Source organism: Ovis canadensis, chromosome 21 (genome assembly GCF_042477335.2).
Source record: "Ovis canadensis isolate MfBH-ARS-UI-01 breed Bighorn chromosome 21, ARS-UI_OviCan_v2, whole genome shotgun sequence".
Classification (NCBI taxonomy): Eukaryota; Metazoa; Chordata; class Mammalia; order Artiodactyla; family Bovidae; genus Ovis; species Ovis canadensis.
This window is the reverse complement of record NC_091265.1, coordinates 55,501,949-55,527,743: the sequence shown is the minus strand read 5'-3', so window position 1 is coordinate 55,527,743 and position 25,795 is coordinate 55,501,949. Positions and strand designations below refer to the sequence as shown.

At 43.8% G+C, this 25,795-nt stretch overlaps 1 pseudogene; it reads left to right on the top strand.

Moving 5' to 3' along the window:
- Positions 1 to 14,604: 14,604 nt before the first annotated feature.
- LOC138426658 (pregnancy-associated glycoprotein 1-like) lies at positions 14,605 to 22,653 on the top strand (annotated as a pseudogene).
- Positions 22,654 to 25,795: the final 3,142 nt, after the last annotated feature.

The window sequence follows — 25,795 nt, the reverse complement described above, 5'->3', positions numbered from 1 at the left end:
CTCCTAACATACACTCACTCATCCTTTGAGCACTCCTTCCCAGGATGCTGGTGAACTGTATTTGGTGGTCTGCACACCCGATTCTCAGTAAAGAATAAAGGATTTCACTCGTAATGGTGCTGAAACAAATGGGTGCATCTGTTTGTGTCTGGGAGGTATACAATGATCTGGGAGGTTTTAAAACCAAGTCTGAATCAAAATTGAGAGTAGCCGTACTCCAGCTGGCTTCAAGAAAAGGAAAACTCATTGAAATGATTCTGGGAATCCAGGACACAAGAATCACAGGAAATGCAAAGATCTCAGTGACTGGACCCAAGAAATCAGAAGTCATCAGTTCTCTCTCACTCTCGCTCTTTCCCTTCACACTTCTTTGATGGTCTTAGCCTGGCAACTTTCTTCCTTAAGGCTTCTACACCTAGTGAGGGAGTCCAAGCTACCTGCCCTAGGGTTTTAAATCCCGAAGGCATCACCTAGTAATGAAAGAAGATTGCAGACATCAGAGTTAAAGGTGTTCCCTGAATGACCCACCTCAGATCACATGTACAGCCCCAGATCTGCCATCCTGGCTGGGACATGGGGGCTTATAATAGGCTTTACATGATAGGCTTATGATAGGCCTTGCTTATGATAGGCTTTTTGGCCCTGACCCAGCAGCACACATGATTGTCAATTTCCTGTGGAATTACATGCCTGAAGCTGGGAAGAGGCAGCCCCAAGGACAGCAACTGGCAGATGGTCTAGGCCATGGAAGAGTTTTTGATGACCCACCTATGCCACCACATCCTCATTCAGAGGAATTATAAGGGGTAATGAAATAGACTCTCTTCATCCCATCTCAGATGACCTTATCACTGGGCTTCTCCTCCAGGGGAGTTTGGGTGAGGTACTTCATGAAGAGCTGGTTCCCTTTTGTTCCCACACCCCTGTCACCAGCTCTCTGCCACATATGCCTGCTCTGTCCCTTCCAGTCCTACTTGATAAGTGGTGGCCCCAGTGGATCCCTGAGCCATCCCCCTCCTCCAGGGCCCAGAATGCCCCTTCCTTGGCCTCCAGTGCTGCTGGGGAGAATGCAATGCATGTATCGGGTACCCAGGGTACATATTGACTTCAGGCTTTCTGAGCTTCCTCCAGATGTGAAGCTACAAAATATTTGCTTGGAGCTGCCATGGCTAGGCAGTTTTGAAGTGGAAGTATCCATTCTTTCCACCTTGAAGCCCTCACTAGATGCCTCAGCTAAGACAGCAGGGGTTAGAGGTTGACTGCCTTTCAGATTGACTGGTTTGATCTCCTTGTTGTATAAGGGACTCTCAAGAATCTTCTCAAGCACCACAATTCAAAAGCTCAATTTTTAGCCATTCCTCCTTTCTTATGGTCCAGATTGCACATCTCTACCTGGTTACTGGAAAAACCATAGTTTTGGTAATACAGCCCTCTGTAGCAAAGTGAGGCTCTGCTTTTTAGTACACTGTGCAGGTTTTTCATAGCCTTTCTTCCTTCCAAGGAGCAAGTGTCTTTTCACTTTGTGGCTGCAGTCAAGGTCCATAGTGGTTTGGGGGCCCAGGAAAATAAAATCTGCCACTGTTTCCGCTTTTCCCTCATCCATAAGCCATGAAGCGCTGTGACAGCATGCCACGAATGTTGAGTGTCTTTTTGTGAAGAGTTTTTTGAATGTTGAGTTTTAAGCCAGTTTTTGCATCTCCTCTCCTTATGAAGAGGCTCTTTAGTTCTTCTTTGCTTTCTGCTGTTAGGGCAGTGTCATCTTCATATCTGTGGATGTTGATATTCCTCCCAGCAATCTTTATTCCATCTTGTGAATTATGCAGTCCAGCATATTGAATGATGTATCCTATATAGAAGTTAAATAACCAGAGTGAGAATGTACACGTTATCATGCTGCTTTCCCACTTTTAAATCTTTCAGTTGTTCTGTGTCTTATTCTAACTGCCGCTTTTTGAGCTACATACAGGCTTTTCAGGAGACAGGAAAGGTGATCTGGTACTCCCATTTCCTTAAGAATTTTCCACAGTTTGTTGTGGTCTACATAGTGAAAGGCTTTTAGCATAGTCAGCGAAGCATACAGAAATATTTTCTGGGATTCCCTTTCTCTAAGATCCAATGGATGTTGGCAATTTGATCCCTTGTTCCTTAAACCAGTATGTACATCTGGAAGTTTTCAGTTCATGTATTGTTGAAGCTTAGCTTGAAGGATTTTGAACATTACCTTACTAGTAAGTGAGATGAGAGCAATTGCATGATAGTTTAAACATTCTTTGGAATTGTCTTTCTCTTGGATTGGAATGAAAACTGACCTTTTCCAGCACTGTTGCCACTGCTGAGTATTCCAAATATCCTGACATACTGAATACAGCACTTTTAGAGTCTCATTCTTTTGGTTGTTTTAAACAGCTCAGCTGGAATTCCATCACCTCTCCTAACGTTGTTTGTAGTGATGCTTCCTATGGCCACTTGACTTCACACTCCAGTGTATCTGGCTTTACATGAGTGATGAGGGCTTTACCCAAGCATCATCACTATGCCAATCGTTATGACGGTTTTCGTACAGTTCTGTGCATTCTTTCCACCTCTTCTTAACCTCGTCTGCTTCTGTTAGGTCTTTGACTTTTCTGACCTTTATGTGCCCATCCTTTTATGAGGTGTTCCTCTGGTAGCTCTAATTTTCCTGAAGCGATCTATACTCTTTACAATTCTATTATTTTTCTCTAATTCTTGCAGTGTTCACTTATGAAGACTTTCTTATCTTTCCTTGCTATTCTCCAGAACGCTGCATTCCATTGGGTATATCTTTCCCTTTCTCTTTGCCTTTCACTTCTCTTATTTTCTCAGCTGTTTTAAGGCCTCCTCAGGCAACCCCCCCCCTTTTTTTTTCCTCTCACATTTGTTTTTCTTGGGAATGGTTTTGGTGACCACCTCCCATACAGTGTTACAAACCTCCAACCATAGTTCTTCAGGCTACCAGACCTAATCCCTTGAATCTATTTTTCATCTCCACTATAAATTCATAAAGGATTTGATTTAGGTCATAGCTTAATGGTCTAGTGGTTTTCCTCACTACTTCAATTTAAGCATGAATACTGCTTGCTTCTGCCTAAGTTTGGTGCCAGATTACCACCCACCACTCCTAGTGGGTGTGGAGCAAACACACACAATTTGAGCACTGTTACCCTGGGTTTATGCTTGGCTTTTCATGTGCTTAGCAGTGTGACCTTGATCAAGTCGCTTAACCTCAGTTTTCTCATCTGGAAAATGGGCACCATGATGATAGTTCCACCTTCTAGATTGCATGTGTACCTGCTGAGAACAAGTAGCCCTGAGAGGGCTTCCAGGGTTCCTGAGTCTGGAACAAATATGAATTATTCTGCCACCTGGGGAGAAGGAAATCTTCTGTTTAGAGGTTATGGCTGCCATTCCCAAGGCTAAATATTGATTCAAGCCAAATGACATCTATCTCTGAATCATGACACAGAACTCTGATGGAGCCGATTCTTCTGTTTTCTGGGCTCCCACAAGAGTTAATGATTGCTGGCTCAGATTACTCCCTTCCTCAGCCTTACTAGTCAGCCTTTCTTTGTCAACTACTTCTAGCCTGAAATCACACTGCAAGGAGAGTTGTAAGGCTTTTGGTCTCTTTTCCATTTTGCACATCTCCAGGGTGGCAACAACTAGCTGTGATGGCTTCTTGTCATAGCAACGACTATGGCAACCTGTACAGTCCAATCTCAGCCTGTTAAACGAAACTGTCCCCATTTGGCCCCTCATGTTTAAATTACCTACAGTTGCCTTAGAAACCTTCCTATGCTTGCTGTTTAACTACCAAATATGTGTGGACTTGATCTAGTTTTCTTTCTCAAGCATGATTTCAACCATGCAATGAAGTAACCAGACATTTAGTCATCTAACTACCCACAGGAATTGACAAAAGCACACCATGCTTCGTCCATTTCTAGCTTGCCCCAAAACAACATTGAAGTGATCTGCTGAAATAATGTGATACATTGGCATGTACACGCCAGAAGGGACACTTTTTCTGGATTCGTTTTCCACCTAGTGCAGAATGTCTACCACAAGCCTTGCCCTCCAACAGCTGGTCACCTGGTTTTTGCAGACTCAGCCCACCCCCAATCCCTTTCAAATCCCTCAGTAAAATCTAGAGTACAAACTCAGTCAAAGCTCTCTCTCCTGCAGAAAACACTTTTTGTGCTTTTGGAAAACAATATTTGGTAAAACATTCATAATCTTGTGCTCCTTGTCTTGGATTCAAGGACCTGCACCAGAGAATGGGAAGCCTCCCCTTCCACTCAAGTCTTTCTCCACTCCAACCAGGACCAGAGCCTTCAGTGGACTCTGTGTCCTCATTGGTATTGTTCAGTTGCTAAGTCATGTCTGACTCTCTGATTACATGTTCGGCAACAAAATAGGCTTCCCTGTCTTTCACTATTTTGCAGAGTTTCCTCAAACTCATGTCTTTGAGTCTGTGATGCCATCTCACAATCTCATCCTTTTATTCCCTCTCCTTCTGCCCACAATCTTTCCCAGCACCAGGGTCTCTTCCAATGAGCTGGGTCTTCACATCATTGGCCTAAGTGTTGGAGCTTCATCTTCAGCATCAGTTCTTCCATTGAATATTACTCTACCACTTCCAAAACAAAACTCATGTTTCCAAACACCTGACAATTTTGAACATTGATAAAGTTTAGTAGAACAGGGATCTAGTTCTCTGGGAAGTTCCAGCATTGCCACCCTGCCTTTCTCTTACCATTCTCTCCACCTGGCATAGAATTGTTTCCCTACAGTTTCTCCAGCTTGAAACCACTTGCTGACCCATCATTGTCAGCTATCCAAGAATAGTTCCTTCCTCCTTCCTTAAAGACTTCTGCCTGCTCCCTGATTGTCCTCTGTACATCAGTTCAGTTCAGTCTCTCAGTCATGTCCATCTCTTTGCTATATCATAGGGTGCAGCACACCAGGCTTCCCTGTCCATCACTAACTCCCAGAGCTTGCTCAAACTCATATTTATCAAGTTGGTGATGCCATCAAACAATTTTGTCTTCTGTCTTCCCCTTTGCCTCCTGCCTTTAATCTTACCCAGCATCGGGGCCTTTTATAATGAATCAGTTCAACCTATCAACTGACCAAAGTAATGGAGGTTCAGCCTCAGCATTGGTCCTTCCAATGAATATTCAGGACTGATTTCCTTTAGGATGGTCTGGTTGGATCTCCATTGCAGTCCAAGGGACTCTCAAGAATCTTGTCCAACACCGCAGTACAAAAGCATCAGTTCTTTGGTGCTCAGCTTTCTTTATGGTCCAACTCTCACATCTTCTCACTACTTCTGGAAAAACCATGGCTTTCAGTGTACAGACCTTTGCTCTGCTTTTTAGTATGCTGTCAAGATTTTTCATAGCTTTTCTTCCAAGGAGTAAGCGTCTTTTTTTTCACAGCTGCCGTCACTATATGAAGTGACTTTGGAGCCCAGGAAAATAAAGCCTGTCACTGTTTTCATTGTTTCTCCATGTATATGCCATGGAGTAATGGGACTGCATGCAGTGACCTTCATTTTTTTTTGATCTGTACATACTTCATCGCGACCATCTCCAAGAAAATGAAATGCAAAAATGCAAAATGGTTGGAAAACTTACAGAGATTGGAATACCATCTTACATGCCTTCTGAGAAATCTGTATGCAGGTCAAGAAGCAACAGTTAAAACTGAACTTGGAACAGCAGACTGGTTCTAAATCGAGAAAGGAGTACATAAAGGTTGTGTATTGTCACCCTGCTTATTTAAATTATATGCTGAGTAAGTCATGCAAAATGCCCAACTGGCTGAAGCACAAGTTGGAATCACAGTTGCTGTGAGAAATATCAATAATCACAGATATGCAGAAGACACATGGCAGAACGTGAAGAGAAACTAAAGAGCCTCTTGATGAATGTGAAAGAGGAGAGTGAAATATTTGGCTTAAACTCCACATTCAGAAAATGAAGATCACGGCATTTCGTCCCACCACTTTACAGCAAATAGATGGAGGAACAATGGAAACAGTGAGAGACTTTACTTTGGGAGGCTCCAAAATCACAGCAGACGATAACTGCAGCCATGAAATTAAAACTTGATTGCTTGTTTGAAGAAAAGCTATGACAAACCTAGCAGCATTTTTAAAAGCAGAGATATTACTTTGCTGAAAAATTTAAATATAATTAAAGCTATGATGTTTCCAATTGTCATGTATGGATGTGAGAGTTGGACAATAAAGAATGGTGAGCAATGAAGAACTGATGGTTTTGAACTGTCATATTGGACAAGACTCTTGAGAGTCCCTTGGACTACAAGGAGGTCCAACAAATCAATGCTAAAGGAAATCAATCTTGACTATTCATTGGACAGACCGATGCTGAAGCTGAAGCTCCAATACTTTGGCCAACTGATGTGAAGAACTTACTCATTAGAAAAGGCCCTATTACTGGGAAAGATTGAAGGCAGGAGGAGAAGAGGATGACAGAGGATGAGAAGGCTGGATGGCATCACCGACTCGATGAACAGGAGTTTGAGCAAGCTTCAGGAGTTGGTGAAGGTTGGTGGCCCTTGCTACTCATCATGAATGTTCTTCAGTAGGATCACGTTCCCCTGCCCTTCTGTGTGCCCACCACCCCCAGGTTTGCCATGAACATGGAAGATTCTTCAGCCAGTGGAATTTGAGTAGAAGTGATATACTAGTTCCAAATGGAAGTATTATTTTCTGTCCCACTAGCTGGAATGCACATGTAATGACAGGAGCTGGAGTAGCTATGTTAGACCAGAGGTAAGTAGCACAGGTGGAAGATGTGCCAAGAAAGAAGTGGGCCCTCATCTCTGTGGAGAGACCTGCACTAACATTATATGACAGAGAATTGAAATTGTGTTGTATTTAAGACAATGCTATCTAGAGTTTGATTACACTCGTTGAAGCTGTAACCTAACACTCAGAATAGCTGATCTTTGTGTTAGCATTTTCTTAACATTAGGGTCTGAATGAGACAATATCTACTAATGTACACTTACGAGTGAGTCAAGTGACAGCCCTGCCCTCTGGAAGGAGTGGTCTAGTGTGGGATTCAGAAATTCAAGCAAGAACAAAGCCGCATGGCAGGACACTTTCAAGATCCTGTAGGATCAGCCTTCCCAAGAAGGGAGAATCTGGGGTTATAAAGAGGCTGAATATGCTTTGGCCTCAGGGATGTGTCCACAAACTGGTTATCACCAGGAGCATCAGGTGCCAGGGGCACCACCAATGCCTCTGACTATCTCCATGTACTTATTCTCAGGAGTAGAAATGCCAAGAAACTGCTAGAGCAAAGAAACAAGTAATGACTCTTGTTTCATCTTGCCCCGTGTGAATCCCATGGACCTTTGACCACACTACTCTCTGCCCAAAAACTCTTTCCCCTTTTGCTTCCTCAAAGGTGACTTGTGAATTACATCAGCACTTGACTCTGAAGCCTGGTGGATGGAACTCAACTCACAATCAGCTGGGACCCAGAGATGTCCAGCCTTGTCCTGAGTTTATGTCCTTTTTCTCCAATCAGATTCATAAACCAAAGTCCCTAAAAAATATAAGGGTGATTCTCTCAAGGCCTTCGAATCCCCAAGGTCTATTTGGAGCATCAAAGAGGGAACACATTCCCATGCATCCAGGCTAGTCTCAGACCTTAGCCTCCCTCAGCAAGGGGTTCCCTGAGGAAACATAAGACACTTATCTAAGTTGCCAGAAGGCTAAGAAGAGTTTCTCACTGTGAGTGCAGATTCATGTTATCCAGTCACCCATAGGTCTGTGTTGTCTGAATGAGGATTGGGAGCTCTGGGGATTCTGAGCTGGGAGTGAGTCAGTCACCACCTGCACGACTGTCTCCTTGGGTCACTACAGCTGAAACTCCCCTGCTGTGCCTGGAACCCAGAAGAAACAGCCTGCAGTATTGCTTTCCTGCTGCTACAAGAAGACAGGTCTGCTGATAAAATCAGAACCAGACTTGAGGGGCAAAGGGAAAGGAACTTCCACTCTGGTGCCTGCAGATATCTGAGAGCTGCCCAGCAGGGGATGCAATTGAGCTTTCTCTCATCTTTCCCTTCCTTGAAGCCATCTAGCCTGGGAACCAGAGTTACTGGGTCACAAGTCTTCACTAACTTACCTGCAACTTTAGAGTGAGTCATACCACCCAGGGTTCAGTTTCCTGTCTCTTGGATGAGGGAGATTGGACTTGCTCCAGAACACTTGTTCCAGACTGAAGTTCAGCGCCAATCAGTGGACAAGAGGCTCAAAGGTGCATGTTGCTGAGGATGCTTAGGCTGCCTCTGGTGGGCAGGGGGCTGTAACTGTCTGGTGATGTTCATGGGTCCTGGGATCAGAACTGATAGAGATAGACCACTTGGCACACAGCTGCTGTGACACCGAGGACCTTAGACGCCTTGCCCCCTGAAACTTACCATCATTTGGATTCTGTGGGATGAGGTCAGGTAATTAAAAGTCAGATGCTACCCATGGGGAAGTTTGTAGATTCCTCAGCAGAAATCCAAATTAAGCTGATGAATCATCTCTGCTAAAAAACTTGGAGAACTAGATATTCCAGGACTCTTAGACAAATTTTGTTGCATTTTACATACCATTAAAGTAGGTCATCTTTTGGATGACCTGCCATTTGCTCTCTGGCTTGGGATGATACCCACAGTTAGAGTGAAATCAAAGGGCTCTGGGGGATGTGGTCCCTCTCCCTGTGACTCATTAGCAGTGAGTACAGCTCTCTCCCCTCCACATCTGGAGCAGGAATTCCAGCAGGAAGGATGTGACTTCCAAGTTTAACCAGAAGCCTTAGGTATGTCTGGCCCTCAGGTAGGTGCTATTCTTTTCCCATTGCTTCTTCCTTCCCTCCTGGGTCCTGTGAAAGCTACCCACCTCCTGATTATTGGGTTGTGAATTCCTCCTCCCTTCTCTTGCAAATATCCATGCAGTCCCACTTGTGGCTTCCTCTCTACCCAGGCCCAATCCCTCACATGCAGATGGCACTAAAGAAGGGAAAACCAAGGACGGGTCTGCCCAGTTCATTCTTTCTAAAAATGTCCACATTCCTTCTGCTTCAAGACCTTGTCCTGAATCATTAACATCTCCAGCTAGATGACTCAGCTTAGCAGGGTTATGGAGATGCAGATAGTGGGGGGCAGTAAGGTTGTCAGGTGTGGGGGACAGTTTTCAGATGACAAGAGATGAGTTGGAGTAAGGAGCATGTTGTCCTCCAACCACTCATTCATTGGGGACCTGCCTGAATCTGCTATCTTGGGCCCCTCAGGATATCTCTAAGACAGAAAATTCAAAATGGACTTTCTATAAACTTCTTACTACAAAACGGTTTCAAACATAACAAATAAAATAAAGAAGAGTATCATAAACCCTATATTTTGTCATTTGGCATCAATAACTACAAAACTAACCTCTTAGTCCCACCGGTTGTCATAGACTGGAGACTATGCAACATCAAGGTGATGACCAATTGATTCCCCAGTGAAGACATTCTTGAGTTGCATCAGTCTTTCTCTTCTTGCTATCTTCTCACATGTGGTGGTTGAAAGGAACTTGGAAGAGGGAGAATAAGAGAGAAAAAGAGGGAGAGGCTAATCCTATCATGAGGTACCACCATCAAAACCCCATGTCAATGTTGGTACCTCCCAAAGGCCCTACTTCCTAATACCATCACATTGGGAGTCAAGGGTGGACACAATTCAATTCATAGCAGCTATGCAGATCTGTTTTTAAATCAACACAGACATAATTTCATTCTTTTTTTTTTTACTTCTTATTCTTTTTTCCTGAAGTGTTTTAGGGACCAGATGAACAATTCACAAAATGTACATAATGAGTATTTGGGGAAAATAATGTGATGTTAAAAAAATGCTCTTTGTTCCCAATAAAATTAACATTTAATATCCAGTCCATTTGCAAATTTTCCTGATTCTCAAAAAGCAGATGTCTTTTCACAGTTTATTGAAAGAATGTACTCATATGTTACACTTGGTTGTTCTCCTTTAAGATGAAATAACTGTTCCTCTCACAATTTTAATGTCATTCATTTTTTCAGAAACTGGGAGGAAGCAGGGTGGTTTGTCTTACAGAATGCCCCACTATTGGGTTTAGAGCAGGAGTTTACAATACCTGCACAGTGGGTCAGGACCAGCACCAGTCCTTGGTCTATTAAGAACCAGACCTCCACAGCAGGATCTGAGCTGCAGGCCAGTGAGTGAGGCTTCATCTGTATTATAGCTGCTCCCCATCACTCTCCCATCACCCCCAGAAGGGACAGTCTAGCGTGTTTTCCTGGAACTGTTGGTAATTACATAACCTATGCTTAGTAGAAGCAAAAATAGCTTAAATATTGATGATAATTTTCCTTTCTCAGTGCTCAGAATGGTGAGTTGGTGCCCTAGCAATCTATCACAGTGACAAATTGGATGTCGTCTGTTAACATTTGGACACATTTGGCCAGCTTAAAATTAAATCTTAAAAAACTAAGATCATGGGAGCCAGCCCCATCCTTCATGGCAAATAGAAGGAAAAAAGATGGAAGCACTGACAGATTTCTTCATCTGAGCCTCTAAGCCACTGTGGATGCTGCCTGCAGCCATGACATCAGAAGATATTTGCTTCTTGGCAGGAAAGCTATGAGAAACATAAACAGTGTGTTGAGAAGCAGAAACATCACTCTGCCCAACAAACTAGTAGATGATTGGCATTTTCATTTGGATTCCTAAACTTTCTCTCCAGTCCCCATTGGTTTTTGAAGTCCCTTAGCTTTCTGGTCCTTCATGTTTCCCAAGATTATTTTGTGCATTTCTTTACCCAGTCCTGAAATCAGCCATCTCTTTATGAATCCATTGATTGTCTGATGGGAAATGTATTTAGAAGCTAGATGTTAGACCTCAGAATAGTCACTGTTATCAAGCTGTCATTGCTTCTAGGCTTTACATTGGTCAGAGTAGGAAGGACACATTTTCTTAAAAAAAAAAAAAGAATATAATTAGTTGGTACAAACTTATGCTTTCAGTTCAAGGTTTAAGACAGCAGAGTTTTAATTAAAGTACTTTGTGTTATGAGTGAACCTCTTTTTCTAGCCACTGAAAGGCTTACTTCAGAACATTAGTTTTAATTATTGTGTAGCTTTTACCTGTTAACACATACATGATTCTGTCACAATAACAGAAGCAATATGAGGAAGAATAAGTTGTATAATAAAGTTTCAGATTTCTTTCCTGTATTTCTTTTTATTTTCTTTGGTCTTATTTTGGATGGGCAGCATTTTTATTTTTCCTTAGAAGATATTCCACTCTGAATGTAGCCATAATTCTGAATTTTAAAGCCATTTAAGTAATGTGTTGTTATGGGCAGCTAGTCACCAACTTGATGCAATTAGATTTATCAGTCTTTGTTCTCAATTTGTTCAGTTCAGTTCAGTCCTTAAGTCGTGTTGGTCTCTTTGCAACGCCATGGACTGCAGCATGCCAGGCTTCCTTATCCATCACCAACTCCTGGAGCTTACTCAAGCTTATGTCCATCGACTTGGTAATGCCATCCAACCATCTCATCCTGTCTTCCCCTTCTCTTCCTGCCTTCAATCTTTCCTAATATCAGGGTCTTTTCCAACGAGTCAATTCTTCCCATCATATGAGCAAATAATTGGAGCTTGAACTTCAGCATCAGTTTTTCTAGTGAATATTAAGGGATGATTTGTTTAGGATGGACTGGTTTGATCTCCTTGCAGTCCAAGGGACTCTCAAGAGTCTTCTCCAACACCAGAGTTCAAACGGCATATATTTGTGTCATTTGTCAGTGACGTCATATAACCCCTGTTGGGATTTAACCACCAGAACTGAATTTAAACAAAGTGCAAAAATCAGTGTTAAGACACAGTGCCCCATCTACACACATCTGGTGACTAGGAGAGGCTCTTGCTGCATTCAGGGGACATTCATTGATAGATCTCATGCATGAATAGGCCCTGGGAGTCCTGGATGAGTCATTAAATATGATTGGCTTTACATGGCTGCCACAGTTGTTTTGTCTTCTTTGATTGGGAAGACGGTTCAAAAAAAATTTTTTTTTTGTATGTTTGATTTGGCAGACAAAATTTTTCACAGCATAGACCCTATGAAGAAATTATATCAGAAATATATCCATTTGTCTTCAGCAGTAAAATTCATTGGTTTGTATGTCCCCGGTGATATTTCTTCATAAATAGAAAGGAAACACACATGTTCAGTATGCATTCAGTCTCTTTGTAAATCAACCAACATGAATTAAATTCCTCTCTGTCTCCACTGCACTCCCAACTCTAGGCGAGAAATAAAAACCTGCAGAGACTGAAGGCTTATTCCAGCACATCACTGTGGAGATTTAATTTCCACTTTTTTTTTTTTTTTGGGTAAAAAAAAACTTTAGTTGCTAATATAAAAATCAGCACATTGTACATATATATCCAAACTTCTGACTTCTCTTGAAAATGTGGCCAATTGGCCTGCTTTCCAGCATGGTTGAAGTGAAGGAAAGGCTGATCCCAGTGCTGTGCTGGGAGGGTTCTGTGCTGCCCAGGGCCTCCTGGGGCCATGAGTGTGTGAGAACTAGACTGCTAGCTATCTTAAGATAAAGACTACTTTTGTCTTGGACAACTTTGACTTTGAAGCCTTTAACCCAGAACCCAGAACACGCTACTTCCTTGTACATTTTTTGGATGATATGAAATATCTTGTGGATGCATATGACATTTCTTCCAATACTGAAACCATGCAATTGAAGTACTGCTCTGCTCTAAATCTTTGATGCAGACTGGCATCATAGACTGCCCCTGATATCTGCCATTAGACCCACTACCTAAAGCCAGTTGTATGTACCTGGGCTGTCCCTGAAGTCTTCACTTTGCCATTTGACAACTTATCCTCCTAGCAATCTCCTCTCCAATGAAGACAGCAATGCATATCTCATGAAGTGGCTAGGAAGATGACATGAAACCACGAATGTCGAGCATGGCTCTTAGTATCCATTTTCATGATGTTCTTAGCAGTTTTTCTCTCCAAGTAGTCAAGGTTCTCCATCTTCTTAGATGTCCATACAGATCAGTCTGATTTTCCAACCAAGCTTTAAGGAAGATACTACAGTTCAATTCTCTGTATTCTGTGAAGCTTCAAAGTCCACTCGCCAAGGACACTGATGAAGGAAAGATTTTGTCGAGACCTTGTGTTTTTTTTCAGACCTATTAGTGGCCTAAAGGCCTAAACTAGGGCATGTCAGATCATATACAACTAAGGACTCCCGGTCACCACTACATGCTAAAAAACTGATCTTTCCTGAGTACTTGGATCCAGGAAAGAAGCATGAAGTGGCTTGTGCTCCTCGGACTGGTGGCCTTCTCAGATTGCAGAGTCATATAAGTATGGAGACTGTAAGCCACATCATATTCATTTCTGTGATTTTTCTTTTCATCTGATTATTCTATTCATCCATTTTATAAGGGAATGGAATATTCCCCTGACAATCTTAAAGGTCAATTCTCACTTTTTGGTAAGTATGTTGCTTAGGAACTGTGGGTCCCAAGGGTCTTTGTGTAGATTTGCGTAGCTGCACAACTCTTGGGATCCAGTCATGTCATGATCTATTGAAATAGGAACTCCTTGCAATTTTCAGTACACAGTCAATTCAGATGTAGGTGCGGTCCTGTGGAATAGCACTTTTCTACATTTTATTTAGCATGTTTTCTTTGTTCCCTCTCTGCTTCAGTGTGTATATGTCTATGTCTGCATCTCTGTATCACTGTCATTTATCTCTCCATCCCTTTGGAAGGCTCTGAGTGTATTTCTCTCTGTGTTGTTTTCTTTTAATTTTTCATTTGACTCATTTTTCCTTCTCAAGCTTCTACATTTCTCTAACTTGTTCCCTATCTCCTGGATTCTTTTTTCAACTATCTCTTCTCTTTCAACTTGGAGAAACATTGGGAGGGCTACTTATACACTGTTTTATATCTGACAAGCAGCGTGACCACAGCCAATTCACAAGCCTCTTGCATTTCTAATTCCTCCCATGTAAAAGAGGAGAGGAATCCCCCTTCGACCTCCTTCCCTGAGCTTCTATAAGAAGGATAAAGTGGGATGGCAACAGCAATGCTACTGGCTGTCATGTTGAGACTTCCTATTTATCAGACACCTTATATCCATCACTTCACTTATCCCCAAGATATCTTATTTGGAGGGCTTGAATCATTACATTCCATTATTTTACCAAAGGGGAGACTGAGACTCCACGTGGTCATATGGCTTACTCAACATTACAGAACAGAAGCTTTATTCAAACCTACGTCTTTGCCATGGAATATGCATAAAATTCTGATAATAAGCTACCTCATAAAAATGATTAGAAAATACACACTGCCATTGCAATGACAGTTATACCTTAACACTGACAGCTAAATGTAGCATCTTCTTTGTTTTCTTTGTCAAATGTTCAGTGAAAGAATACCTCTAAGGAAAGTGAAGACCATGAGAAATACCTTCAGTGAGAAAAAAAAAAAAAAACAAAACATGCTGAACAATTTCCTGAAGGAACATGCCTACAGACTGTCTCAGATTTCTTCTCGTGGCCCAAATATAACTATTCACCCCCCTGAGGAACATCATGGATGTGAGTGTTTTGGGAGGATGGTGCTCCACAGCGCCCCCTGGTGCTCTAGCCTACCACTGGGGCTCAGTTGGAGATGCCAGGTGGTATGCTGCGGCTGGGGCTCCTGCATGACGCAGAAGCACTGGCCCCACGCAGAGGAGAAGGCACTATCATCCTCAACTCTTGTCTTGGTGACTGGGCCCAGAAATTACCAGATGGCGAGTAAACATCCATTTCTGTGTCAAAGATGTGTCATTAGTTTGAGGGATATTGTTCCTTCTGAGCAGAAGGCAATGATGACCCACTACAGTCCTCTTGCCTGGAAAAACCCAAGAACAGAGAGGCCTGGTAGGCTGCAGTCCATGGGGTCACTTAGAGTCGGACACAACTGAAAGACTTCACATTCACTTTTCACTTTCCTGAACTGGAGAAGGAAATTGCAACCCACTCCAGTATTCTTGCGTGGAGAATCTCAGGGACGGTGGAGCCTGGTGAGATGCTATCTATAGGGTTGCACAGAACGGACACGACTGAAGTGACTTAGCAAAGCAGCAGCAGCAGCAGCAGCAGCAGCAGCAGCAGCAGCAGCAGCAGCAGCAACAGCGGCAGCATTTGCTTCTGAACTAAGGGAGTGAACTAGTTACAGATGAAGAGTGAACCATCTCTGATCAGAAGGTAGAACCAACTGCAAAGCAATTGTGAATAACCGGGCAGAGGAATTCAGTTTCCACAGATGCAAGAACCACAGCAGTAAAAAGTTATGGAACCCATATTCTGTGTAAGGCCATCAGAATCTAACACAGTGGTTATGGTTTTTTGATTAGAAAAAGGGCTTATTTTGTCTTCAAGAATGCCCATGCCAGCCTGAGAGATATGCAAAGAGTAAATACATGTCAAATGAAAGGGTCACTTGTGTTGACTTGTGTTGACTGGATGTGGTCTGAGTTTAGAGGGAGTGGCTGGGGTTGATCAAGAAGGACCTCCTGGAGAAGGAGGTGCTAAGGCTGGGTTTGAAGAGACTACAGAGTTTCTCAAATAAAGGCACCAGGACTTCCCTGGGTGTCCAGCAGTCCTAGATGCCCAGTGGTTATGCCTCTGTGCTTCCAATGCAGGAGGTACCACTTCAACATCTGGTCATAGAATCAATATCCTGCTTACAATGTAGCATAGGAAAAAAAATCAAATGAAAGCCCCTCTGTGATCAAGGGCTGTGAGCTTCACAGTGGTTGGAAAGTGATCTCAAGAGATCTATAGCACCCAGAGGGAGACATCAGTGTGGGATTAGAGGGTAGCCAGTTCTGCACTAACCCACTCCCTCCTTTGCACTGTTGATGCTCTATGTAGGTAACATCACCATTGGAACACCCCCTCAGGAATTCCAGGTTGTTTTGACACAGGCTCATCTGACTTGTGGGTGCCCTCCCTCTTTTGCCCCAGTCCAGCCTCTTGTGAGTACGAACACTCCCTACCCGGACCATGCTTCACTTGCCCTGCCGCTCTGTTTCCATCCTTGGCACCTGCTGACACTCATCTCTTGTGTCTGCAGCTACACAAGTTAGATTCAGACATTACAAATCTTCCTCTTTCTGGCCAACCAAAAGACCTTCTGGATCGCCTGTGGATTTGGGAGCATGAAGGGATTTCTTGCTTATAACATTGTTTGGGTAACGTGTAAAGAGAAGCTGAGTCAGGACTAGCTATGGACAGATGCAGCACCATCTGATAGCACCATTCCTAGTCTAACTCCCATAGATGTTGATCATCTTATCCACAGGATCCTGTCCCTGGGAAGGCAGTGCCCATGGTGACACACAAGCAAACGGATTAGCTAACCCAGGGGGTGGGTTGAGGTATGGACTTGCAGCTCCTCTGCCCATGAGCAGTTCAAGGCTCATTTTGCTGGGAGTGAGAAGATGGGGAAAAAAGCACCTACTTTTATATTCACAGACTGTTCCAGGCACTTTCAGGTAATAACTGGTTTAATCCTGCAACAACCCCACAAAGCAGGTGGTCTGATTAGCTCATGAGACATATGAGGAAACTGAGGTGCAGACAGCAAGGGCCTTGCTGAGGTCACACATGTGGTAAAAGGTGGAGCTGGGTTGGTTTTTCAGGACTGAAATTGCTGTAGGGTGTTTAGGGACAGGATAAAAGTGATCTGGGGATCCTTGGGGCAGTCAAGGGCTTCAGGTATCAATAGTGAGAAACTGGAGGCCAGAGATGTCAAGGGGCCTGATAAATGAGTTCTCACTCTAGGGTGCCTTTGAGAGTCCCATAAAATGTATGGCCTGCCTTCTCAAAGTACTTGAGTAGTTCCCCCCCCCCCCCCCCGCGCCCTTTCTCTCTCATACACACTTGCACAAATACACACATATCCCCAAAAGTGAATTTCCCAGGCAGCAGTTTCATTGAACCATGAGAGCAAGACTGTTTTCGACTTCTGTCTTCCTGGACAGATGCATAATCGACAGTACCTTACAGAGAATTCATTCCATTCCTGTCATTAGGTCATAGTGATGCCAGAGAAGGCTACCTTGCTCTTGACTCATTTTGGCCACGAGGGGGCACCAATGGGTTCTGGCCTGATTCTTGATTACCCCACTTGGACAGAAGCCACAAGGCCAATTTGACTCACTCAGGTGGTGTTTTTCAGAGGGGCAGATGTTTTAAAATTCACAGCCTCTCACAAATGAGACACAATTTTTCCTCCCAGCATGGTCTAACCGTCTGAGGTCCACCAAAGACACACCCCAGCCTCATTTCTTCTCTGAGGATTTAATGGCAATGCACCCCAGCTCAGTCCTAGCCTCACTTCTTGTATCTCTAAGGGAACACTCTTCTCTCCCACAGATTGGGGACCTTGTAAGTACTGACCAGCTGTTCAGTCTAAGCGTTGTGGAATACAGGTGTGAGGATGCATCTTTTGATGGCATCTTGGGCTTGAACTACCCCAATATATACTATCCCTATTTTTGCCAACCTGAAGAATCAAGGTGCCATTTCTGAGCCTGTTTGTGCCTTCTACTTGAGCAAGTAAGTTTGAGATGAACAATTCCTTTCTCCAAAGTAGCTATAAGATGCTTTCAGTTGCATGAAAAGAAGAACTTGATAAAGAAGAATCCTGAGAGATAATCTAACCAATCATAAATATAGCCCCAGGGCTGTACCTGGCTTCACCCCTGGCCTTTATAAATAACTTTTTTATTGGAATACAACCCTGCTCCTGGGCTCAAGACCAGTAACTTGGTCTAGGGGGTTAAGGAGGAAGACTAATGGAAGGCCACAGGAAACAACTTGGAGGAAAAAGCAATACGATTTGCTTATGAATTTGATCAGGAAGGAAGGAGAAGGATGGTGGATATCTTTCCTTCCTCATTACCATTCCACTGGGAGCCCAGGACCAGCTACCCAATTAGCAGGAGCCAGTGAAAAGTGAATGGGTGGGATACAAAACAAACATGTGGGACCCCTTGTTCAAGAAATACAAGGCATTTCAAGACAGGGAGAGCAGAGGTGGGGTCCCTTATGAGTGTGGGGCCCTTTGAACAGTAGAGGTCACAGGCCAGTGGTGCCACATCTGGGTGTCGTGAACCCACACCCTTAGAACTCCCAGGCTTTGATTTTCCTGAAAAATGACAAGCTGGACAAGGAGAAAGCCAATATGCTTCAGCACCGTGTCCTCAGAGTGTGTCTGAACACTCAGGTCTCAGGAGGTAGGGCATCTTCAGAAGATATAGTGGGTGGATCCCAGCCAGGTGACTCAGCTTCTAACCTCCTCTGTGCTACTCATTAGCCAGTAACAGACCTCAGTCTGGATCTCAATCGCTCCTAGATGCTATTTCTGCATCTGTACATCGGGACCTTATTAGGGCCTTGATAGGTGGACCAGCACAGCTCTCAGACAGTGCTGTTGTTACTGTCCACCAAGGATGTCCCCCTCTCTTCTCTCTATACCTGCAGGGCAAAAGACAGTGTGGTGATGTTTGGTGGGGTGGATAAATCCTCCTACCAGGGAGTGCTCAACTGGGTACCATTGATCCACATGGGTGACTGGAGTGTACACATGGACCGGTAAACATCTCCCTCTGAGGGTCAGCCCAAGTAATGCTTCCGCTACTGTACATGGACACAGGCAGTCACACACAAATGGATTCTCAGACACTCAGTCACACAGACATATACACCACCCACAATGACACTGACCCACAGACACATTGAAGCACACAAGCAGACACATATGAACATACACAGAGACACATAAAAACATGTATAGCTAGTCAGAGACACACAAACACTCACAGAGACACATACAAACACATATACAAAAAAACACACAAGCACATAGATATACAAACAACCCATGGGTTCATAATCCGCAGGCCTTCTGACCAGGGCTCTACCAGGGCCCTACCAGGGCCCTAAAAGGGTCCAGAGAGGTCTGTGCCACTGGGAGAGGATTGCACCCACTGCCCTGTGAGGCGTAGAGCATGGTTAGAGGACTCTACAGTGTGATGAACAGAGGATCAGGGAGAATTTCTCTAGCCTGAAGAGAGGTATAAGATGACCAACTGTCTGGAGCTATCTGGGACCAAAGAAGTTCTCAGTATAGGTAAATATCAGGTAGAAAACAGGGAAGGTCTTGAGCAAATTGGGAGAACTGGTCTACTAAGGGAGCAACTACTGAGAAGTGTACAGAGATTTGCTAGAGTCTTAAGATGTGAAAGCAACTAATAAAAAAGACACCCCAAGTTCATGGGCACAGTGGGGCAAGGGCTATAACAGAGAATCAGGAAGGTGGAATCGAGGAGTGACCTGTGGACAAGAGGCATAATTGATAGGATTCTGTGTGATCAGACAAAAGCTGACCCGTCCTTTGGAATTTCTGTGGGCTAGTCATGTATTTCCTGGCCAGGGTCTCAGCATCTGAGCTGGTTGTAGGAGCAGTGCTGGCAGACACCCTCTCCAAGAGGAGCCCCTCTCTCCCACCACTATGAGAATCAGCTGCCCTTGTGAATCTCCATCATCACTCTGTGGTTGACCTGTTATTTGTTCCCAATCAGATACAGCTCTCTGGATGTTTCTCATCCATTATTTTCAGTCTTCGTTCACTCACTAAACAGACAAGCATTGGGCATCCACAGTGTGCCAGGCACTTTAAGGAAGCAATGAAAAGAAAACTTGCCCTCACATCTAAGAAGGCAGATGCACAGGTAATGAGACACACACATAGTGAATTGTGACTTTGGTACATGCTAGACATGAGGGAATCTCTTGTGCCTCAGATGGTAAAGCGCCCACCTACAATGCGGGGGACCCGGGTTCAATCCCTGGGTCAGGAAGTTTCCCTGATGAAGGAAATGGCAACCCACTCCAGTATTCTTGCCTTAAAATCCCATGGCCGGAGGAACCTGGTGGGCAACAGTCCATGGGGTAGCAAAGAGTCAGACATGACTGAATCACTTCACTTCAGACATGAGGAAGTGTCTACAGAGACTGTCAAGAAAGGAGACTGTAAAACACTGAGGGAAAGACTTCCCTGAAACCATGACAATTAAGCAGGAATCTGGAAGATGAGAAGAAATTTGCTAGTCAAAGGGGAGTGGGCTCCTCTAGGAAGGAAGACCAGCTTGTGTCAAGGTGCAAAAGAGCCTGGTGTATTCAAGTACTGCATTCAAAAATGTCAAGGAAGATGCCGTGTCAGGAGCAAAGGAAAAGAGGGCAAGAGACAAAAGGCTGTTTAGAAGACAGTCTGGAAGGGGGCATCTCTGGGGAGATCCAGAGTGACCTTGATGCCTGCTTAGTCACACTGTCTTTCAGCATCTCCATGAAAAGAAATATTGCTTGTTTGGCAGCTGTGAGCCCTTTGTGGATACCAGGACATCACTGATCCTTGGCCCAAGAAGACTGGTCAATAACATCCAGAAACTCATCAGCTCTACGCCAAGGGGTTCAAAGGTAAAGGGTCATGCCCCAGGGTCACTCCCAGTCTCCACACACAAGAAGGATCTCCAGGGCCAACCTCTCTCCCTCTCTCTCTAACAGCACTACGTTTCATGTTTTGCAGTCAATACCCTGGCCTCTATTATCTTCACCATCAATGGTATCAACTGCCCAGTCCCAGCTCAAGCCTACATCCTCAAGGTGAAGGGAGGACCCTGAGGGGTGGTTCTCAAATAGGAACTTACAGGAACCCTTGGGCTGCTATGGGGAAGAAGGTGCCCTCTTCAGGCCATCTCACACTATTGCAGATGCTGCTGAGCCCTGTGGCTGGGCCAGAGCCTCCCACAACATGAACCATTTGAGAGTAAAGGGCCGTTTGGGACACTGATCATCTTGAAATAAATGTGGAGACACCACACCATATTGGCATGGTGGGAGTCACAAGGAGAGGGGAACACTCAGGTCCTCAGTGTTCAAAGAGCTTCAGTTCAATCTGAACCCTCAGATGTATGAACATGGTAGGTTAGCTCTAGCAGTCCTTGAAATAAGTCATGTGACAAGGAGAATGGCTGGGGACACTCCCAGTGTGCTGCCCCACCATAAGGATTAACAGTCTTCCTTCCCTTTTCGCAGTTTTCCTGGTTTGTATGATAAATTACAAGGTCACCCTAGTTCTCAGATGCATCTTCCCATAGCTCTGGCCTGGTGCCCCCTTTGTGAGTTGAGATACCTGACCCCTCTGTGGGGAGGCTGGATGCTAATGTGAATAAAGGGTGCACAGTGACTGCTCAGCCCCGGCGCAGGGTGGAGGATTCATGTCAGCTCCCTGTGGGAGTTCAGAGCTGGCTGATGGGTTCAAAGAAGACTTTGAGGAAGGGAGGGAATTTCAGGAATTCTAAAACTGTAAACTCATGGAGCCATATGGAGGGTTACTTTGTTCTAGGCGAAACTGCACTGGATTCCATGCAAATGGCATCCCAAGGTGCTCTGCGTTGGGGCACTGGGGACTTAATCTGGGTGATGAAGGCTATGGACTGACCAGAGGGGTTGGAGAACCAGAGTATGTTACCCAACCAAGCCTGGAGTGGCCAAAGAGGGTGAGTTTCGGCCAAAGGAGGCTTCCCAGAGTTTCTAAGTTAAATCTTCAAGAACGTGTTGTGGGCACTGTTCTATTTAAGATGGATAACCAACAATGGGTTACTGTGTAGAATGGGGAACTCTGGTTAATTACATGACAACCTGGATGAGAGGGGTATTTTTGTAACCAGGATACAGGGATATACATGGTTGAGTCTGTTTGCTGTCCCCCTGAATCTCAGAATATTGTTAATCAGCTACACTCTAATACAAAATAAAGTTTTTTTAATAAAGTACAGATTGTGGGGATGCAGGAGGAGAACCAGCATTCTCTGCAGAGAAAACAAGGAGCAGGAGTCAGAAGGAAATAAACAGGGAGAGAGGAGAACTATGGACATTCTTTTTCTTTTCTAAAAATTTTATTGAACTGTGGCTAATCTTCAGTGTTGCATTAAGATCTGCTGCACAGCAAAGTGACTCAGTTATACACATACAGAAATACATATTATTTTTCTTATTCTTTTTCATGTGGTTTATCAATGGATAGTTAATATATTTGCTTATGCTCTTCAGTAAGATATTTGTTGTTTATCATTCCTCTGTATCCCCAACTCCCACACCCTTCCTCATGGCAACCTCATATCTTGGCCCCTTTGGTTGTGGATGAACTCTCATATCCCCTGCTTAGGAGAAAACCCCTTGATACTTACCAAAAGAGGGAAATAAAACCAAGAATTGTGCTGGGTCTGGATATTTATGGGAGTCGTAGGTAAGGGCTCAGGCTGACTGATGTGTGTCTCTGACTCCCCCAGGATTCTAGAGGCCACTGCTATAACACCTTTAAAGAAAACACAGTGAGGACATCTAGAGAGAACTGGATGCTGGGTGATGTCTTCCTGAGGCTGTATTTCTCAGTCTTGGATCGAGGAAATGACAGGATTGACCTGGCATAGGCAGTGTAAATGCTTGGAATGGTTCAGGAATCAGTAAGGCTGCTCCAAGCAAACACTAAATCACACTTTGCGTACTCCTGCCCAGGATGCTGTTGAACTGTGTTTTGTGGTCTGCACACCCTATTCTCAATAAAGAATAAAGTGTTTTACTCGTAATGTTGCTGAAACAAATGGATTACCTCTGTTTGTGTCTGGGAGGAGTAAAATGATCGGGAAGGATCTAGAACCAAGTCTGAATCACAGTTGAGAGGATTGCACTTTCAACTGGCTTTCAGGAAAGTGGAGACTCATTGAAATGATTCTGGGAATCCAGAACACAAGAATCAGAGCAAATGCAAAGATCTCAGTGACTGGACCCAAGAAATCAGAAGTCATCAGTTCTCTATTTCACACCCTCACTCTTTCATTCCCTCTTCTTTGATGGTCTTAGACTAACAACTTTCTTCCTTAAGGCTTCTACACCTAGTGAGGGAGTCCAAGTTACCTGCCCTAGGGTTATATATCCTCAAGGCATCTCCAATAAGGAAAGAAAAGATTGAAGACATCAGAGTTCAAGGGTGTTCTCTGAATGAGCCACCTCAGATCACATTTACAGCCCTAGATCAGCCATTCTTACAGGGCCATTTGGTCCTATGATTGGCTTTACATGGTTCTGTGGCCCTGACCCAGTAGCATACATGATTGTCAATTTCCTCCAGAACTACATGACTGAAGCTGGGAGAGACAGCCTCAAAAAAAGTGACTGGGAGATAGTCTAGGCCATGGAATGGTTGGTGATGACCCACCAACTTCACCACCTCCTCATTCAGAGGAATTATGAGGGGTAATGAAATAGACTCTCTTCATCCCATCTCAAATGATCTTATCACTGGGCTTGTCCTCCAGGGGTGTTTTGGTGAGGTACTTCATGCAGAGCTGGTTCCTTCTTGTTCCCACACGAGCTCTCTGCTACATATGCCTGCTCTGTCCTTTCCAGTCTTACTTGGTAAGTGGTGGCCCTAGTGGATCCCTGAGCCATTCCCCTCCTCCAGGGCCCAGAATGCCCCTTCCTTGGCCTCCAGTGCTGCTGGGGAGAATGCAACACATGTATCGAGAGACCCAGGGTACACAGAGCCTTCAGCCTTTCTGAGCCTCTCCATGGGTGGGGATACACACTATTTGCTTGGAACTGCCATGATCAGGCACTTTTGCAGTGGAACCATCCGTTCTTTTCTCTTGGGGCCATCAGTAGATGCCTCAGCTGAGACAGCAGTGGTCAGAGGTTGATTTCCTTTCAGATTGACTAGTTTGATCTCCTTGTTGTATAAGGGACTCTCAAGAATCTTCTCAAGCACCACAGTTCAAAAGCTCAATTCTTTGGCAATCACTGTTTCTTATGGTCTAGATATCACATTGCTACCTGATTACTGGAAAACCATAGCTTTGACACTACAGCCCTCTGTAGCAAAGTGAGGCTCTGCTTTTTAATACACTGTGCAGGTTTTTCATAGCCTTTCTTCCTTCCAAGGAGCAAGTGTCTCTTAATTTTGTGGCTGCAGTCAAGGTCCATAGTGATTTTGGAGCCCAAGAAAATAAAATCTGCCACTGTTTCCACTTTTCCCTCATCTATATGCCATGAAGTCGTGGGACTGGATGCCATGAATGTTGAGTATCTTTTTGCGAATAGTTTTTTGAATGTTGAGTTTAAGCTAGTTTTTTCATCTCTCCTCATCGAGAGGTTCTTTAGCTCTTTTTGCTTTCTGCTATTAGGGTAGTGTTATCTTCACATCTGTGGATGTTGATACTTCTCCCAGCAATCTTAATTCCAGCTTGTGATTTATCCAGACCAGCATATTGAAAGATGTATCCTACATGTAAGTTAAATAACCAGAATGACAGTGTATGCCTTGTCATTCTCCTTTCCCAGTTTTAAATCTTCCAGTTGTCCTGTGTCTGATTCTAACTGCTGCTTTTTGGCCTACATACAGACTTTTTAGGAGTAGGCAAGCTGATCTGGTACTCCCATTTCCTTAAGAATTTTCCACAGTTTGTTGTGGTCCACACAGTGAAAGGCTTTAGCATAGTCAGTGAAGCAGATGGAAATATTTTTTCTGAGATTCCCTTGCTTTCTCTATGATGCAATGGATGTTGGCAATTTGATCTCTGCTTCCTCAAACCAGTTTGTGTATCTGGAAATTCTCAGTTCATGAACTGTTGAAACTTATCTTGAAGGATTTTGAGCATTACCTTGCTAGCAAGTGAGATGAACACAATGGCATGATAGGTTGAACATTCTTTGGAATTGCCTTTCGTTTGGATTTCAATGAAAATTGACCTTTTCCAGCACTGTGGCCACTGCAGAGTTTTCCAAATTAGTTGACATATTGAATGCAGCACTTTGGCAACCTCATTCTTTAGGATTTTTAAACAGCTCAGCTGGAATTCCATCACCTTCCCTAGCTTTTCTTGTAGTGATGCTTCCTAAAGCCCGCTTTACTTCATACTCCAGCATATCTGGCTTTATGTGAGTGACCCCAGCATCATCCCTGTTGTGGTCATTATGACCATTTTTGTATAGTTCTTCTGTGCATTCTTGCCACCTCTTGTTAATCTCATCTGCTTCTGTTAGGTCTTTGACTTCTCTGTCCTTTATCGTGCCCATCTTTGCATCAAGTGTTCCTCTGGTATCTCCACTTTTCTTGAAGAGATCTATACTTTATACAGTTTTGTTCTTTTCCTCTAATTCTTGCACTTTTCACTTATGAACCTTCTTATCTCTCCTTGCTATTCTCTAGAAGTCTGCATTCCATTGGGTATATCTTTCCCTTTCTCCTTTGCCTTTCCCTTCTCTTATTTTCTCAGCTGTTTTAAAGGCCTCCTCAGGCAACCACTTTGCTTTGTAACATTTGTTTTTCTTGAGGATGGTTTTGATGACCACCTCCCGTACCAGGTTACAAACCTCCGTCCATAGTTCTTCAGGCTAAAGACCTAATCTCTTGAATCTATTTTTCATCTTCACTATATAATCATAAGGGATTTGATTTATGTTGTAGCTGAATGTTCTAGTGGTTTTCCTTACTTTCTTCAATTTAAATGTGAATATTGTTTTCTTCTGCGCAAGCATTGCTTCCAGATCACCACCCACCACTCCCAGTGGGTGTGG